General features: G+C 40.6%; 1 long non-coding RNA gene across 2 annotated transcripts; it reads right to left on the minus strand.

Annotated features, from left to right (window-relative positions):
* Positions 1 to 834: 834 nt before the first annotated feature.
* Positions 835 to 7147, minus strand: LOC124883838. Of its 2 annotated transcripts, none has more exons than XR_007042338.1 (4): positions 7116 to 7147; positions 2721 to 2907; positions 1174 to 1320; positions 835 to 1079 (listed from the first exon to the last, which is right to left on the minus strand). It is a non-coding gene; the product is annotated as an uncharacterized LOC124883838 (long non-coding RNA). The 2 variants fall into 2 exon arrangements; XR_007042334.1 differs by having other exon boundaries at positions 7105 to 7147.
* Positions 7148 to 7169: the final 22 nt, after the last annotated feature.

Genomic DNA, 7169 nt, shown 5'->3' on the forward strand with positions numbered 1-7169 from the left:
GTGTGTCAAGCTTCTGAAGTTTGCGGACGACACCACTCTGATCGGACTCATCTCTGATGGTGACGAGTCCGCGTACAGATGGGAGGTGGACCATGTGTTGGACTGTTGCAGCCAGAACAACCTTGAGCTCAACGCTCTAAAGACAGTGGAGATGGTTGTGGACTTCAGGCAGAACCCAGCCCCACCTGCCCCCATCACCCTCTGTGACTCCACAATTGACACTGCATTTATTATCTAACTGTCTTTTGAACGGAGTAAAGGAGTAATGTCATCTGCTGTTCTGAAGGTGTCTTGCAGATTTCTTCTCCACTTCCCCAAACGTCATTAGGCTGATTTAAATAAATGGTCCTTGGCCTCTCTGAGCAATAGAAAAAGAACGTACACAATTCCCCGAGATTCCTTTTACCAGGGTAAAAAAAATCCTGGGGCTGGCGGAAAAGGGGCTATACACATACCAACCTGCACACAGCTCGGTGTGTATGATAATACAAGAAATCGCTAGACCCAGAATAAAGATACAAGTGAGGTCATTTTTTGGTTTAGATGGGTGGTGTTGAAACTTTAGTGCCCATTTTTCAACTTTGGCAGTCCCTATCTCTAAACAAACCAAAAAAAATCACCTCTGATGTAACTTGGGATTAAGACTGTGAACATGTCTATTAATCTTTTAAGAAATAGATTTGTAAAGTTCTTGTTCTGCAAAGTCTTGATGTTTCCCAGCCATTTGTTCTACAAGTGGATGCTTCAAATGTTGGCCTTGGAACTGTACCGGCTTAGAGAAAAACTGGTAAAGAAAAAATAAATCATTTTTAGTAAGAAACTTTGTTTTTTGTTTGTTTTATTTGTAAACAATTTCTTTTGCAGTACTATTGGCTTTTATTTTGTGACATTTCTTTGAAATTAGGCTGACAGGAAGAGAGGTGAAGAGTGGGGAAGACATGCAGCACTGGTCATTGTGGCTGGGACTTGAACCAGAGGACCACCGTGTCATGGGCCAAAGCCTCTATGTACATTGGTCGTACACTCTACCACTGCACCAGCACCACGCCCCAGCTGTTTGAATGGGAGAAAAGGTACTCCTACAGTGGAAAAAGAACAGACAATAAATTGGGCCATTGACTCCTTGAAATATGACCTTCTTGGAAGAATATACTCTTCATACCGATCACTGACCCTTGATGTAGATGTAGATGTAAATGTAGATGCACTCCAAGCAGCATCAGAATGCCCTTCAGCCATACTAGGGGAATTATAAGGGTGTATTTTCTGGCAGGCCTCTAAGTGACGAGGTCTATGTGTAGCTTGCAAAACTGAAGTCAGCTTTAAAAAAAAAAGGTATTTCAATTCAATTCAATTCAATTCAAAAATACTTTATTAATCCGAAAGGGAAATTAAATGTTGTTGTAGCTCATTATGAGGGTTTCCTCAAAGAGCCGTTGTAGATGCTGATGGCTGTGGGCAGGAAGGATCTCCTGTAGCGCTTAGTTAAGATTAATTCATTAACAGGGCATAATTATTTTTTATTTACAAATGACAAGTTTGGTTTGAGTAGCTTTTCTCCCTTAATAAATGAAATCATTATTTGAAAACTACTTTTGTGTTTACTCAGATTATCTTTTTAAATGTGAGAGCACAGGCAAAAACAAAAGAAATCGTTAAGAGGGTAAATATGTTTTCAAGCTATTGTACTTGCACACTTCAGGGAACATTTTTTAGAGCTTTTACTCTAAAGGGTTCTTAGATACCAAATTCAGCTCACTGTTTCATAGCATTAAGATTTGATGGGACATACAGACAGTCCTTCCACTAAGGGTGTTTGACAGAATTCTCCATCTTTCTATAATATGATTAATGTTGGTTAAGACACCCTTCCCTGACAAATGTAGCACTAGTTTCCTTGCCAGAATACAACCACAGGGGAGGCGAGCCACAGACAAACACATAATTTATTTATCTAGCATTATCAGTGTTTCCATGCTGTAGAGTCATAAGACGGTGGAAGACATACATTGATGTCTAATTTCATCGAGGCCCCAGTTCAGCAACTAATTGCCTGAATGGAGAAGGTGCATGAACTATGATGGAGTGCTAAGTGGGTCGATTTTCCCCGCCACGTGAATGGCCTCCTCCAGCAGAACTCTTGGCAGCCAGCGAGACTAACAGACACCAATTAGTCTCCCATGTCTATTATTGGGCAAGCTGGCACAGAAAATGGATGGGGAGGCACATAGAGACAGAGAGAGCATATGTAATTTGCTGGGGATTACTGCTCATTGGCTGGAACCAGCTATAATTAAGCAGTCAGCAAAAGTTTGACAATTATTCCATAATATGTTACAGATGTAATTAAATTAGAACTCTTGCTGTAGTGCTTTCTGGTACTCATGAGCTGCACCACAGAGTGGACCAATTATGTTTAACACTGTTCATGTGGCTTTAGTCAAATAATTTTTTCTTGACCAATTACACAGTTATAAACTGAGGAAAATTGTTTTACTCAGGTTTTGTCACAACATAGTTCAAATACAAGTCTCTCCATGTGACAGTTTCAGATTCTATGCTTTAAAAGTAAACACAAGGAACTTCATGGTTACTTATTGTATTTGAACTGTGTTGTGACAAAACCTGCATTCCATCATCATTGCTTTTATGAAACTCAAAATTCAAGTTAGTTATGTCTAACCAACTCTCTGTTAAAGCATTATATAGGTGTGGCTGACCTGTCTCGGCATGCAGGCTTGCCTACAGAATCCATGTATTAGAAATTATGCATTCCCCGGTGGGCCCAGATCAGTATCAGTGGCTCCATCCTGGGCTGGATTACAGATGAAAATCTTTTCTGTGCACTGCATTGACCTGCCGATTTCAGTTACAAACTGGCTGCCGGTGTCACTCCAAACCCCGACACTGACAAAGAGTACAGATTTCAGTGCCTCAGAAGCATGCACACTGTTGCTTTTCCCTGGCAGATGGTCATTTGCTCAGGGCCAAAGCAATATCTACTACAGGAAATAACAAGAATACTAACCAGCAAGAACTTTATTTTCTGGTGGCAGTGAGGTACCAAACCTGCTATGTGGACTAAGAAAGGAACACATTTCACATCTAATGCTACATTATTGGCATCAGTACTACTCTTACTGTTGCTTCCTTAATGACCTGTTATTTTTATTGTTGTTAGAAGACAACAGAAACTCTCAATATTTCAGGTATTTAAAGGGAACAGCAGGTTCTTGCTACTTACAAATCTATATTCCTCTCGGTTTTCTGTATCTCTTTATGAGTATCACAATTCAATTTCCACTCTGAGGGTCAAATAAATCGTCCCTATTTTATTTTATTCTATTCCTGTTTTACTTTTCAGGTCTAAAATTTTTTCACTACAAACTTTGAAGGATGAGGTGAAATTGAATAGATTTCCTTGTACTGTATTTTTAAATTTTTTACTTCATCACAGTAAATCTCTCCAACTGCAGCATTTCATGTTTAAAAAATCAGGATTGTCTGCCTTACACCTACTGCATACACATCTGAAAATCAGCCGAGTATTATATGCAGGAGGTCAAATTTCCCCCTGCTGAATGGCCCACTGGGACTAGAAAATCATGTGCACTTAAAATGTTTATTTCCCTTTGTTTCTTGTCATGGAACTGCATTGAGTGAAACATGACTATCCTAAATACCCAAGTTGTGATTGTTTAAACTTGCTATACATTTGCTGTTGCTATACTCCCATCAAGCTATTGCATGACTGGGTTGTATTTGAATGGCATTTGATGAAGTTTTGAGTAAATAACGCTTCAGCATTGTCAACAATCCATCTCAGTCTTCCATGGAATTCTTCGACTGAACAATTTTACAGGACATTAGCGTTGCAGTTTAGACATGTCAAATAGCACCCATGAGCATCATTAATACAGAATTCCTTGAGTGCTACTGTCTGGTCCGCTCTGCAGATTTTGAGTAACGTTACTTAATCTCATACTACGTTCTGCAGATGTTCTGTCTGCATTAATGACGATTCACTTACCTTGACATGCCAAATGCTTGAAGTAGCTCCATCAGCAAGGCAGTCTGAGCTATTTTCTTTTTAATTCAACTTATACCAATTTGATCACCTGGGGGGCACTCATGAACTGTGCACAGTGTTCTAAACCTTTATCACCAGATGTTCAGGGGATCATTAAGTATGGTAAAAAATCCATCATACAAATCTGGGCCATGTCAATAATGGCAAAACTTCATTAAAACATTTTTCATATGTCAACATGATAAAATATTGTGACAGCAGATTTAGTTTGACATTCCACGTCCCTAGAGCCAGCCTAAGCATCCGGGGATCGGGCCGCCGAGGTCTCCACCTTCGACCGCCGCCCAATCCTCTTTGCACCAGTCCCTCACGGTTCCCCTTGCAGGTGGTGGGCCCACTGGGGGATGGTCTCGTGTCTCTCGTTCGGGCTTTGCCCGGCCGGGTCCCGCGAGGAGCAACCCAGCCACCAGGCGCTCTCCGACGAATCCCGACCCCAGGCCTGGCTCCAGACAATATAGCCTCTAGGATCATTCGAGCACTCAAACCCCTCCACCACGTTAAGTTGGTGGTTCAAGGAGGGGTCTTTGGGTCATGACCGAAAGAACGAGATCCCGAATACAAGCGGCGGAAATGAGCTTCCTCCGTAGGGTGGCCGGGCACTCCCTTAGAAATAGGGTGAGGAGCTCGGCCATCCGGGAGGGGCTCGGAGTAGAGCCGCTACTCCTCCACATCGAGAGGAGCCAGTTGAGGTGGCTCGGGCATCTATACCGGATGCCTCCTGGACGCCTTCCTCGGGAGGTGTTCCAGGCACGTCCCACCGGGAGGAGGCCCAGGGGACGGCCCAGGACACGCTGGACGGACTATGTCTCTCGGCTGGCCTGGGAACGCCTTGGGCTCCCCCCGGAGGAGCTGGAGGAGGTGTCTGGGGAGAGGGACGTCTGGGCGTCTCTGCTGAGTCTGCTGCCCCCGCGACCCGGTCCCGGATACGACGAGTACGAGTACGAGATTTAGTTTGACATCATTTGAAATCATTGAACTCCCAGAGTTTAATGATTCAGTAACTGAGCCAGATGATATTGGAATCCCTATCTTAAACAACCAGTTGTATCTCAGACCTTTTCATCAGAAATGTCTGAAGGGTTTCGACACTACCTTGCTACAATGATAAACATGACGTATAATATCCACATCAAATTATGTGAAGCAAAGTGATCAGGACAGCGGGGTGCTGCTATACCTTAGATCCACATGTGGAATAACAGATATCCCACACTCACATACTTCTCAACATAAGCCAATTTGCAGTCTGTACAGCTGATCTGTTCTTCAACACTCCAATATTAACAGTTGCACAGAAAACACCAAAATAAATGGAGACAAATTCATGCACACTTGCACGGTGAGCCTCTTAAATTAGTCAAGTTAACAGTCTGTGGGGAAAGAGGGACAACAATACAGAGACAGGGGCCATACAGAGGGCTTCATGCTCACAGTCCAGGAATTATCACATCAGACTAGCACTCCCGATTGTTTTGACAGGCCCAAGGCCTAACAATTAAAAGGCTGGGGCAGACAGAAACAACTCTGCCTGCTTCAACTTGGCGATGGCTACTCTGTGATGCATCAAATGATAAATCACACAATCAAGGAAGAAAGGAACAGCATCAGTGGATATGTTCTGGAAACCTCATTGACACACGCAGAATATTTCTATGTGATGCATCAATACTTTGATCCTCTGTGTTTTTGGCATTATTATGGGTTTGGACTTTATTGCATGAAATGAGTACTGCTAGAAATAATTTGTGGACCTCCTTATAATATCGACTGTTATTTGCATGATGTATTCAACAGCTGAGTGCAGCCTGTAGCATCATGCTGGAGATGTCGGTGCTTTAATTTATCATGCCTACTATTATTTACAATTTTAAGTAAGCATAATATTGAAAGTTAAAAAATAAAACAATAAATAAAATAAAAACTTAAATTGAAACATATTAAGTACATAGAAAGGAGCAGACTTAAGAACCTGACATTTGTATTTAATATTTTAACTTTCTGAGACACTGAATTTCAGGTTTTGTATTAATCTACAAATGATAATCATAAAAACTACAAGAAATAAAGGCTTTAAACATTTTACTCTGTGAATCTATACAATATGAGTTTTACTTTCTGACATGAGAAACAAAAAATGTTAGACTTGATATTGTAAATGTTTTTGTTGTATCTGTACATGACATGACAAGAAGTTTTTATTTCTGGTGACTTTGAGATGATGATTCTACCTGTACTTCTGCCAGTCAATTCTAGAACAGTAAACCATAAATCCACAGTCTCAGAAACAATTTTTCCTGTCAGATGTAGGTTAAAGTTCCCTTTCTAGCATTCCAATAAAGAGTTTTCATCAGATATAATAGACAGAAAACCTAAATTCAAATATACTTTATTAATCCCAAAGGGAAATTAAATATTGTTGTAGCTCATATTATAAAGGTTTCTTCAAAGAGCAGTTGTAGATGCTGATGCAGAAGAATCTCCTGTAGGGGTCTGTCTTACAACAGACCTGAAGAAGCCTCTGACTGAAGACTCTCTGTTGTTGTACGAGAGTCCAAAAATATACAGCTTTTAAACTGTGCAAACAGCCCCCCTGAAATAATTTAGGATAAAAATCTATGTCCAGCTGTATCAGTTAGTTACATTTTTAGAGGGCTCGGCAGGAGTAGCATTTAGCTCCTTCAAAAGAGATACTAATGCCTCTGTTCAATTAAGACAAGGCATTTCTTATTTTTTTCTGTCTCAGAGAATATATTTAAAACATAAATAGAAAATTGATTTTCTTTAAACTTTGGACAGTTTTTCTTTAACTCAAAACATTTTAGAGATCAGAGAACCTGGTTCTCAACTATAACTATTTCAAAACATCAGTACCTCAAATCTGTTACATTGATTGTCTTTAAGAATGTCCTACCAACCCCAGAAAGATTTTAAGAAAACTAAGCAATAAAAGTCTAACTAAGAGGTTTCACTGAAACATGAAAACAGAGACTTTTTTTTAAAATTAATAAACTTACATGCTGCTCACCTGTACCACAACTGGAGGTAGACACAATGAACAAGAACAGGAATGTTTTGTCAC

Source organism: Girardinichthys multiradiatus, chromosome 2 (assembly GCF_021462225.1).
Source record: "Girardinichthys multiradiatus isolate DD_20200921_A chromosome 2, DD_fGirMul_XY1, whole genome shotgun sequence".
Taxonomy (NCBI): Eukaryota; Metazoa; Chordata; class Actinopteri; order Cyprinodontiformes; family Goodeidae; genus Girardinichthys; species Girardinichthys multiradiatus.